This window comes from Sus scrofa, chromosome 6 (assembly GCF_054392235.1).
Source record: "Sus scrofa isolate SSC_HxYL_T2T_F1_AM1 chromosome 6, Sscrofa_HxYL_maternal_Yorkshire_Landrace_v2.0, whole genome shotgun sequence".
Lineage (NCBI taxonomy): Eukaryota > Metazoa > Chordata > Mammalia > Artiodactyla > Suidae > Sus > Sus scrofa.
Genome location: NC_139388.1, coordinates 166333653 through 166345980, shown reverse-complemented (window position 1 = coordinate 166345980; position 12328 = coordinate 166333653). Strand labels below are relative to the sequence as shown.

Sequence of the window (12328 nt, the reverse complement as noted above, 5' to 3'; positions counted from 1 at the left end):
CTGGTTAACTGCCTGTGAACTCCGTAGGGACATAAGCATGGTGTCTTTTTCATCTCCATGTCCCTGTTGGCCTGTTCAGTGTCTGACACACAGTGTGATCAAGAGTTGATGTTTCAGTTGCATTTCTGAACATCATGCATGTAGTTGTGTGAAATCCATGGATCGTCCTGCAGATAGCTGTGGATTTAAATGGAGGTCTGCAGATATGTTTTCCTCCAAGGGGTAACCGATTCTGTTTTGCTCCTCCGGATGAAATAAACTAAAATAACCACTTTTTCATTTCATAGGCATTTTCTCTTTCTAGGACCAGAGAGTAGTTTTCTTGTCCACAGATCTATACCTGATTTAAACAGGACACAGCAATTTAATTTCTATTTTTTTCACTTATTCACAATCACTTATTTATTTCAGGGAGAGTAAGCAATTTACCCAGGATTTCACAGACAGTAATCACTGAGGCTTTGTGGCTGTAAGTCTGTGCTTTTTCAACTACATCCTGCTGTCTTATATGAAATAGATTTCATATCATACAAGTTCTGTTTATGTATCTCTGAGTCATATTTCATTTCTTTAACAGCAGCATCATTTTACCAGTTAAGAGGACTGCCTGCTCTGGATGGAGACCTGGTCACTGTGCTGATAAGGCTACCTCACTCTCTGTCCCTGGTTAATGAAGCCTCCCCAGACCTCTCTGGCCTCCATAATTCTCTTTTGTCACTGCTACCATTTAGACCCTGACCGCATGCCTTCTCACAAGCTTGTTTTCTTATTGTTTCTTCTGGCAGAGTCTTGTCTCCCTAGAAAGGGTTATGTGTTCTTCTCACTCAAGAGCTATGTTTTAAACCAGTAACTCCATTAGTATTTTGTATGACACTAGATATGGGTGCTCGTGAGATTTTATTTGTCTTAAAATTACTCATGGGTGAACCAAAAGTTGCAGTGGATTCCTCCAGGACAGGGATGGTATTGCCAACCTTATTTATAGTCTGTCAGTAGTATCTGGCCCAGAATAGGTACTCAATAAATGTGTTTTGAATATTTAGTCTTGGATCCCCTACACCCTTGCAGTTTGTTCTTGGCATCTCTGTTTAGCAGTATTCCTCTTAGTGCTGTGATTCATTTTTCACTTCACCATCCTTGAGGCAGGATCTGGAGCTTATTTCTCTCTTTAATAATGGTGATGATAAAAAAAATCTTGGTTTTTAGTTATTACTGTGTGCTAGGCATTACACTATGTATGTTACATGAATTATCTTATTTTTAAAAATCTTTTTAGGGTTATACCTGCAGCATCTGAAAGTTTCCAGGCTAGCAGTCAAATCAGAGCTGCAGCTGCCAGCCTGTGCCACAACCACAATGCAGGATCCGAGCTGAATCTGTGATCTACCGCACAGCCACAGCCACACAGGATCTGAGCCGCATCTGTGACCTATGCTGCAGCTTGGGACAACACTGGTTCCTTAACCCTTAGTGGACAGGGCTGCTTCCCTGGAAAGGCTTTGGGACCCATCTACAGGCCACCGACAGGGCTGGCCCCTGGAATGGCTCAGGGCTTGTCTATGGTGACTGCCAGGAGCTGGTGAGAAGGGCTGGCTCCTAGAACAGCCTGGGTTATATTTGTCTTTCATTGTTACTAATTTACCTAATAAAAGGTTATTGGAAAACTTTACTAAGAGACCCAGAATCTACTTGAGATTCACTGTGGACATAGCTTCCTGTAGACTAGGTGACCGCCTTTTGGGTAGGCAGTTAAGGTGTAGGCTTATCGTGGGAAGCTGATTTTTAAAAAGGCAGCTAATGTAGGATGAGAAGAACTGGAGCTGAGTAGATAAAGAGCACACCAAGGTTTTTGTCTGGACATGATGAGTGCTGTAACCAAACTAGATAGTCAGGGACTGCCGAAGGCCTTGAACTTACTGACGGTGTGATCTTGTTCAGGTCCTTTGACCTCCTCAGCGCTTCAGATCCCTCATCTATAAAATGAGGCCCATAACTGAGGAAGTGAGATGGGGGAGGGGCTGCCATAAGGGTTGTTGTAAAACTGTTGAGGGAATGTATGTGATAACAGCTTATGTCAAGCGACACTTAACGGTAATTGGTAGATATGCATATAGAGTGCTTCACACTTGGTACTCAACAAATAGCACCTATTATTTATATTAAAATTATTAAACACCTAGACATGATTTTAAACACTTCTAGAGACTTGGATGTCTGGTATTAATGATGAGTTTTCCTTGAATTTAAACAAACTTTAAGCAAACTGTTGGATTGTCTTCTGTTCCCTGGTTTGCATTTCATAATCATGGGAAATCCCTTGAGCATAAGAAGAATCTGGCTTCAGACAGAAATGAATGCGAGTCCTGAAGTGAATGAACAAATGAATAAGCAAATGGACTAGTGCCCAAGCCTAATCTTAGCCCATGCAAGTTTCGGTTTTCCCCTTCAAATTCCTGCCCATCATCTGAAGGAGGCACTGTGCCAGGAACAAGAGAAGTAAACTGTGGCCTAGATAATTTACAGATGCCTTTTGTACCCCTGTGTGAGCCACCTAGTATTTCCTCCCCAACAGAGGCATGGGCATGCTTGGTCCACGCAGCCCTGCTGAGACTTCCCTCTGTTTTCTTGGGCAGATGCCAAGACCTGTCAGTGTGGCAGCCACTCACTGTCATCACCACTGGTGAAGGACAAGAGGCCTAGGGGAAAAAAGGACTATGGGCAAGTCATCTTTCCCTCTAGACCGTCAAGGGAGGTACGTAGATCCTGCTTGTCTCAGTCGTTAGACTCCAGCTTACTTTGAAGGTCCCTCAAATCTGTGGTCTTTGCGCCTGCTGGGAATAGCAGGAATAATAATCCTGATAAAGAAACTGATTGAGTACTTGCTAACGTCAGACGTTGTGCTCAATCTTTCATCTGAATCCTTCTGTAACACTAGACGGAATAGGTGCTATTGTCGTCTTCACTGAGGGGATGAAATGACTTTCCCAGAGTACCTCAGCTAGAAAGTGGAGGAGTTGGGGGATCAAACAGAGTCACTTGACCCCAGAGCCTGTGCTGGGTCATCACTCCTTAAGGTGGTTTGTTGCCTCTGTCAGTCTGTGAACTCTTTAGGAGGTGAGTAAATCTTAGCCGCCTTTAACTTCCATCTATCCCCAATGCCCAGCTCAGTTAATTGTTATTATGATAAAAATTTAAAATACGCACTGTGTGAGCAGTGCCCTGATACGTATCATGAACTGCAAGATAGAAGGTGCCCATACCTGAATCGTTCTTTGATACTAGAAGGTATAAGTACTGTTGTTGTCAGCATTTAATGCAGCTCTTTGCTCAGACACGCAGCATCCCTCAAACCCCACAGTAGCTGGGAATGGAGGGCATTACTCTATAGAGGAAGAAATATTCTCCCAGTCCTTCTTAGCAGGCAGTGGGTTTAGGATATAACTCAGGGTCCTTAATTTTATGTTTGATTATTTCACCTCCTCTGTATCTTTAAACTTTTAAGAAACTTAGAAGTTTTGTGGATGAGAGCAAGTATATTTGGCAGTCTTTTATATTGTTTTTTAAAATGAGCTTACCCTAATTGTGAGGCAAAATCTATTTTAATCTTTAATACAGGCACAAATGCTCTATTGATTTTTTTTAAAGCAAAGTAACAAAACCCCATGTCCCTCTTTTTGTGAAAAATCATTATTACTAGGTGTTGTGGTCTGCAAAATGCTAAATAAGGATTCTAGCTAAAATGCTTTGCAAAACTTTTCAATGCAAAATCAATAATATATATGAAACATTTATGAAAAGATGTATTGAGGACAAAACAACCCCTTACTTTTAGTGAATATGTATATACAGGTATGAAACATTAATATGCAATGTCAACTTTTGATTATCTACTGGGGTTTGAGAACTAGGGGCTTTATAAATGAGGAAATACCAAGACCCTTGTCTGAATATAATGGTAACCTCATTTGAGTATAATAACCAAACTGGACAGGCCACTGGTAGCAAAGACCTTAGGTGCTTCGATCTTACATGGGGCCACATTCTCGACCTCCAGGGAAGACTCCCACACTTCCAGTTACCTTCTGGACATCTTCAATGGACCATGTGAACAAGACCGTGAGTGAGTCATGGCTGCAAGGCATGCTGTGCAGTGTGGAGCCAGGAGGGCATAGAATAGAGAGGGAAGGGGTGGATTTGAAAGTTATTTAGGGGTATGCCAGCCCTGTAACAGTTGCTTGATAAATGTTAACCAAATGAATGAAAGTACATCTACGGAATTCCAGGAGTCCTGGGGATGAAGGATGAGGAGATGGGACGTGAACTGTACAAGACATTCAATGTCTGTGAGCCTCGGTTCCTATCTCTAAGATGGGAAAGGTGAGGATACTTCCTGTATTAGTTGGTCAGGCTTCTCCAGAGAAATAGAACCAATATGACATGTGTTTGTATGTATGAAGAATTGACTCGTGCAATTTTGGAGGCTAGCAAGTCCCAAGATATGCAGTCAGCAAGCTGGAGACCCAGAAGAGCCATGGAGCCCATCTGCTGTGGTTTGAATCCCAACTTTCACTGGCTGCACAACCCTAGGGATGAGTTATGAACATTTCTATAACCCAATATTTTCTTCTGTGAAATGGGGTAATAATTGTAAAATGCTTAGAATAGAGCTGGCGTTTAGTCTATAATATATACTATGTGTGCTCGTATGTGTAGATTGTATGAATGTGGGGGTGGTGGTGACAGTGATTACACAGAGATAGATTCACACGCCTTTAAGGGCCAGTCAGGTAACATCAGTGTGTAAAGCAGCCAAGAATAAATCGGAAGAAGTAAGGGGTGTGTGGAGATTGGAGAGTGCTCTCTTAACATAAAGGCATTGCAGTCTGAGAATTTACAAGACACTGCTTGGCCACCATCAGTTTTTGACCCCTGGTCTGCCATATGCCAAAGCTGCATACTGAGTGTTTTATGAGTAGTTCCCTTGGTAATGCTGCTAGTGGGGTGGTGTATTTTAAGGATGTCAAAACCAAGCTCATTGACCAGGTAGTAAGTACCAGAGGAAACTAGGGCTGAACAAAGGGAACAGAGGCCTGATCTCAAAGGGAGTGGGCCTCTTTTGACCCTGCCCTATGGTGTGCAGGGTCCTAAGTAAGTGCAACTGGGGCAGTCAGTCCATCTGTCAGTATTGACCCCCTCATGGATGTGCTCTCACTGATCTGCTTTTTTCAGTGGTGGAGTTCAGACAAGTAAAAGGAGAAAGGCGCCTGTGTTCCTTGTGGTCTCCCTGGAATGTCTTCAGGGCCTTCCCTATACAAATTGCACATCCTGCTGGCATCCCTTTCTCTTCTCCATTCTCCTACATTCTTGGGAGCCTCTCTTGGTAACCACCAGGCTATGGCTGTGTTTGTATTTGTGTCGCTTGCTCCTTCGTGAGCTCAGTAGGGTTGGGCCCTTGTTCATCTTTCCATCCCCTGCCATGCTAGCACCCTGGCACCCATTGAGTCACATCTGCTGGGTCTGTGTTCAGGTCATTGTCCACCCACCAGGGAGTGAACTCAGGCAATCTGCTTACCATCTAAGATGTTTGGTTTCACCATCTTAAAAATTGAGATAATCTTAAAAATTGGGATAATCACTGTCCCCAGGAAGCAGACTCTGAGATGTGGACTAGCATGCAGGAGGTTTAATAGGGGGTGCCCCTGGGATCATCACCAGGGCAGGGAAGTGGGAGAGAGGAGAGGAGAGGGAAGAAGCAGTATCAGGCCAAGGGAGCAGCAGGGCTGCAATACAGTCTTAGTGAAGGCCTCAGCCAACCCCTTGAGGATCTCTGAAGCTGAGATAGCCTTTCAGAAGTCCTGAGTCAGGTTAAGTGTGCCAGATCTTTATACCTGATGCTGACCAGTCACTGGAGGTGGGGTCCCCCAAAAGGAGGCATGACCTTGGAAGAGACAGCTGTCTTCAGTCAGCTGAGGGCTCTCTGGGGAACTGAGTCCTTCTGGCCTAAAGGAGGATCAGAGTGACTATCATAGCCTGCACTGCAGTAGCAACTTCCAAGGTTATCAGAAAGCTGATACATGCAAAAGCATACACAGAAGTGCTAAATAAATGTAAGGTTTTGTTGTTGTTAATAGTAATTATGTATGTGTGTATTATAGTAAATATTTCTTCAACTGAATTGAGTCTCTTTTCTTAGAATAGATTCTCAGAATCATGAAGTCAGTTTATACCCTTGTTTTTATTCCTCTCACTTCCCCAAAGACACCCTTTCCCCTTTCTCTTTTGTTATTAATCTCGTCTTAAAAGTGCTTATGCCATCCTATTTTAAAACCTCTAGGGTTGGTTTGATTTGATTTCCTTTCCACTGAAATGACTATTCTGAACTCTGACCTTAATCCAGGATGGTTAGAGCAGCTGGAAGCACTTTCTTGACTATCTATCTTCGCAGTTTATATCCCATATAGGCTAAGAGAAATTCTGAGTCCTCGTGCAGTTTTTAAATATTGCTGCCATTAAGCATTCCTATCAGTAAGGTTAATTAAACGTCATTGAATGTTGGCCCTAGCATTCCCAGATTTGTACTGACCCTGGAGTCAGTTCTGTCAGCTTGTAGGGCTCAGACATGAGAACACCTTAGCAAAAACCATCAGTGTAGAAGATGAATGTTCCAGAGATCAAGAATATTGAGCAGTTCTGAGTCAATTCCAGGCACCAGCTGCTTATAGAAAGAACTGTGTATGGGAGTTCAAAGGTGTAATAATATATTGTTGATTTCTCTCTCACTCTCTCTCGCTCTCTCTCTCACACACACACACTGTTGTACACAGGCAGTTGTTCTGTGATTCCATCATCATATGATTTCTCTCAAATTTGTAGGTATGTGTATATATTTCTAACTCACAAATCTCAGTGTGTCACTTCACTGCCCAAATATCTTCTGTAGCTCTCTAAAGTTTCCACCATAAAATCTAAAGTCTTATCAAAGCATGTTTAATTCTCTGAATATATCAGAATCTTTTAGGCTGCTGTGTCTTTGTCCATGCTATATCCTTTCCCCAGAAGGCCTCCTCACTGCCTGTGCATCCTTCAAGGCTCAATTCACATGTCACTTCCACCAGGCAGCCTTCCCTGGCTTCCCCACAGTGCCATAACACGTGTTGCTCTGTACTGCATTTCCTCCCAGATAGTGAGCCACTGGAGAGGAAATCCATTCATGGACCTCACAGAGAGGTGAGAGCTTTAGGGTGGAGAAAAGTTATATGCAAAGTCCAAAGCCCTTTTCGTTAAACTTATATGCTGTAGTCAGTACTCCATTTTGTATATCTGTACAAGCACCACAAATATATCTGATAACTTGAGTTTGTTCTAGGTTTTGTTTTTTGTTTTCTTTAGCCATGCCTGTGGCATATGGAATTTCCCAGACCAGAGATCGAACCCCTGCCATAGCAGTGACCCTGGCCGCTGCAGTGACAGCGCTGGATCTTTAACCCACTGAGCCGACATGAACTCCTGTTCTTGGAATTAAGAAGATCCAATAATGAGAGGCTTTATGACTGAAGTAAAACTTTCCCCTGACTGCCCTCTTGTGGAGGTGCTGAAAGAGCCCAGAGATGATAGGTAAAACATAAACCTCCTTCCCCAGGTTGAGAGTGCAGGGTTCTAGAGTGTCCATTGCTCTGTTTAATCAAGCTGCCATATGTAGATTATTGCAGATTTTTAAAGAATGAGAGTATAGCAGGGTATGCCTGAAACTGAGTTTAGTTTGTCTCTGATGATCAGATGATTCCTCAGGATCTTACAACACCCAGAGTGAAGGTTAAAGAACACATGGAGAAAGGCCATGTGCGGTTACAAGAGGTCTCTGGCGGATGAAGCGCTGGACGCACACCAGCCTTCACTAGCGTATCTTCGCAAGCCGAAGGAACCCTGTTAAGCAAGAACACTTTAAATTCTGCTTCCCCTAGACCAGCGGTTCCAGCCGCGCCCAAGACTCCTCTGTGGAGCGGTGTTAGTACTGAGCCTCTAATCCAGATTCTGGATTCAGTGAGTCTGGGCCAGACCCAGGAGTATGCGTTTTAGTAAGTACTCTAGGGTGATTCTAACGGATGTGACCCCACACATCTTTCAGTGGAGATAGATTCTTTAGAGCCATTTCCACGCATTTCCACAACTAGCCAACTTTCTGTAAAAGTCATGATTTCAGATATTCAGACCCACTGTTCCACAAAGACTCCTTTTTTAGACCTCAGGCCTTGATTTTTGGCTTCAAAGACATGGTGCTGTTTGTTCATTTTTGTATGTGGGATTGCTGGTTAGAATTAGTATTTGATCTATAATTGTGGAAAATATTTCCTATCTCCTTTTCTCTCTCCCTTTCTTTGTACCTGCCTGCCTATCTACCTGTTTACCTTTGTATCTACCTACTTGTATTTATGGATCAACCTATGCACTGTGCTTTGTGCCTAGTGAACCACCGTGAACCATAGAAGTCAGCCTTTTGGAAGAGGGGTTGCCCTAGGATTTGGGCATTGTTGATGGAGGAAAGTAAAAAGCATTGGCCAGGAGATAAACTCCCCTGGACAGTAATACCAGCAACTGTTTATTTTTTTGTTTTCTTTTTTTGGGGGGAGGAGAGGTGGAGGGGCACACCTGCAACATATGGAAGTTCCCAGGCAAGGGGTTGAATTGGGACTGTAGCTGGCAGTCTATACCACAGCCACAGCCACAGCAATTCGGAATCTGAGCCGCAAATGTGACCTACACCACAGCTCATGGCAATGCTGGATCCTTAACCCAGTGAGTGAGGCCAGGGATCGAACCTGTGTCCTCATGGATCCTAGTCAGGTTTGCTACCAATGAGCTGTGATGGGAACTCTCCCAGCTACCATTTCTTGATCATCTACCGGGTGCCACACACTCTATAAGGCTTCTTAGGTACATTATTACTAACCCAGCAAAATATTTCACAAGTGAGGAAACCGGAAACTTAAAGGGATTATGTAACCATTTAAGACATCTGGAGTCAAGGTTCAACTAACTTGAATCCAGGTGTGTCTGACTCCAAAGGTCTCTGCTCCCTTTCTCTGGAAGAACATACCTCCAGCTACCTGCAGGTGGGCACCAAAGCTTATCAGTCTTTCCTAGGTCCACCAGTCAGTTTCTCTCTCATTAAATATAGAATTTTAGGTGAAAGCTCCATTTTTAAGAAAGTCAATTAACAAGTCAAGAATTTCTCCAGCGGCACTGTTGCTAACATCTCTTCAGTTTCTGGGAAATCTAAAAATAAGTTATATTTAAGCAAAAAGAAGAATGCTTACTCTAATTTTTTTAGAGGTTTCTGAAGGTTGTTTTAGAACTAAAATGGGCAGCCATGTTTCCTAATTTTGCATTTTGTAGAGAACCTACAGCATTGTTGACACTCCCAAAAGGTCAATAACAACTTGTTTGATATTTCAAGTTAATTGTGAATCTCTGCATGTTTGCATAGCTGAACCTTTATTGCTAAAGGTCCCTTATAAATGTTGCATTGCCCTCAGTGTTTGGGACTGCCTTGAAAGCCTTGTATGCCAATGGAAATGCATTTGGTGCAGTGGAAAAGCATTTGATTTAACATAATGTAGTTCATTTTCCTTTAGCCATCAGAACATTTAAAAAGTAAAGTTTATATTTTTGAAATATAAAAGAAACATGTGCAAGTGTTTAAAATTAGGAAAATATAAAACAGTATAAAGATGAATCACCGATAATACTCTTATTCAAGAGTAATATAGTAATAATTAAAAAAATGCTCTCTAAGTAAGGCATGCTTATTCTGTGTCAGCCACTATTGTGAGAAAGGTATGATAATTCTAATCTTGTAGATTTGGTAACTAAGGCTTCAAAAGGTTAAATGACTGGCCTCCAAGTGGCAAGTAGTGAAGCCTGGATATAACCTTCTCTTGTTTCCTAGTTCCAAAACCAGTATTCTTTTTGTTCCTCTCCCACACACACTAGTATGTTTCTTCCAAGTCTTTTTTCATGCATATTCTTTCATGGCTAAGATCATATTGTGAACACAATTTTCGGCTCTCTTGTTTTCACTTAATATAAGGGCACGAGCGTTTATTGTATATGATCTGGCTCTGCTTTCCTCTCTGACTTCAGTTCATACCTCCTTCCACCTGGGATGTCACACTCCAGCCACACTGGCCTTCTGTCTGTTCCTGGGAAAAGCCCAGAATATTCTTGCCTCAGGATCTTTGCACTGGACACTCCCTCTGGCTCAGCTGCTCTTATCGCAGCTCTCAAATGGTTAGTTTTTTCTCATCTCTTAGATCCCAGCTTGAATGTGTAGGCTTTCTCTGAATGTCTGTCTCAAGTAGATCCTGTTCTTTTGCTAAGACCCTTGTGGGTTTCCTTCATAGCACCTGTTACAACTTACTATTAGTTTACTTTATGGCCTTTTTACTGTATCCTCGTGTTACCCTTATCATTGTACGTCTAGCTTAGCATGGGCTTATACATGATTCTATTCTGAACATGTTTGTATATAAAACACTTTTTTGGAGTTTCTGCTATGGCACAGTGGGTTAAGAATCTGACTGCAATGGGTCAAGTTGCTGTGGTGGCACAGGTTTGATCCCCAGCCCAGTGCAGTGGGTTAAAGGATCTGGAGTTGCCATAGCTGCAGCATTGGTCTCAGCTGCAGCTCAGTTCAGTCACTGGCCTGGGAACTTACATATGCCATGGATGTGGCCATAAAAATAAATAAATAAGTAAACACTGTATTATTCTGATGGTTTCATAGAAGTTCAAATAGTGGGTCAAACTGTAGGAACATTTTGATAGGTGACTCAAATGATGCCTGCACATTTTCGTTGAATGAATAAAGGAATCTCATTTGAGAAGAGGATGATATAAAGCTGACATGTGGCCAAAGTTCCAAGAACACTTGAATCCTTCTCCAAGCCCATTTTCCTATAGGGTCACAGAGAGACATGCAAGTACAGAAGTCAGCACCATGCAGAGATGCCCAGATGGGCTCCATCTTCAGCCCTGTAACCTGGGCTGGGCCTTGCAGAGAATTCCTTCTGCTGGGTCTAGAGGCGGCCAAAGCCTAAAAATAGGGTTTTTCCCTGTCCCTTTCCCCCTACATCTGCATCAGAATGGTGAGCAGAGATCTGTTCAGAACAAAAGAAGACTATTTGCCCTATCACTGCTGGTATAGACCTGTCCAAATGTCATTTCAATATCATCTCCTTAACAGATGAGGTACCATTCTTACTCACATATATCAGATTAACAAAGACTTTGACAACTGAAAATATTTAATGCATGGCATAGTAAAAAGTTTACCATTTGAGACCATGAGCCAATAAAAAGCTCTTGAACCTGAATGGATTTATTCCTGCAAGCCTCTTTTTTAGGTAGGCAGTGAAGGGAGAGACAGATACTGAGACCTCCCTTTATCAGTATTATTTTCATGTATGTGTTTTCTTAAACTAGTCATGAGGTTAAATAGTTTCCACAGGTTTTTAACCAGCTGTAAGTCCTCTTCGGGGTAACTGTTCATGTGTTTTGCCTGAGTCTATATTGATGTCTTTTGTAATATTTATGTGAGTACTTTAAATAGTAAAAGCAGAAATCCTTTTTTACATCTGTTTTAAAGTCTGTAAAGATTTTTCCAGCTTGTCTTTCTTATAATTTTTACATTTTAGTCTTACTAAAGTTTTAAACATATATATAGTCAATTCTATCATTATTTTTTTCCTTATTGGTTGCCTTTAAACTTAGAAAAGTCCACGATTGGACTCATATTTTTTCTTGTTATATGATTTGATAAGCATGTGTAGTTTAGAAGGTGCATCTTTAATTGTATAAAGGAACGTAGAAATTGTTTGAGTTGTAAATACCTGGTTCTGTGGTACCTTCTCCAAAACTGGTGTGTTCTTTTTTCCAATCTGGCTTTGAAAAAAACAGGTTTCAAAATGAGGTATAATTAAGCTTTAAAGGTATTTCTTTCTTTAGTTCTTTGGAATCATTCATCTTTTTTTTTCATGCTCTCCCTGCTATCTCTTGGAATAGTATTCAGAAGAACCCTTTAGCATACTAACATAATAAAGATGCTTTTTAAGGCTTAAGAGATCTTGGGAATCCTTGGGAAATTGTTCAGTAACTCTGCAATGGACTTAACGTCTTTAAGCCAGAAGCCTGAATCCTATATGGGAGATACATTTTCAGAGCTGTTCTTGCTGTGAGTTCTCCCAGCTCCTCCCTCCTCCTGTCCTTGGGAGTGGTGCACCCCCAGATAATTGGATTGTGCCCAGTGTTCCTTTGTTGCTCGCTTTTCAGA

At 41.9% G+C, this 12328-nt stretch overlaps 1 long non-coding RNA gene across 6 annotated transcripts in view; it reads left to right on the top strand.

Moving 5' to 3' along the window:
* Positions 1-12328, top strand: part of ELAVL4 (ELAV like RNA binding protein 4) — a 144812-nt gene that overhangs the window by 21258 nt on the left and 111226 nt on the right. The window contains exon 2 of one of the 6 annotated variants that reach the window (XR_014808354.1): positions 2634-2752. The exons of the other annotated variants lie outside the window; for them this stretch is intronic. This is a non-coding gene — a long non-coding RNA (ELAV like RNA binding protein 4). The remainder of the gene's footprint in view (positions 1-2633; positions 2753-12328) is intronic. 6 annotated transcript variants of the gene reach the window in all.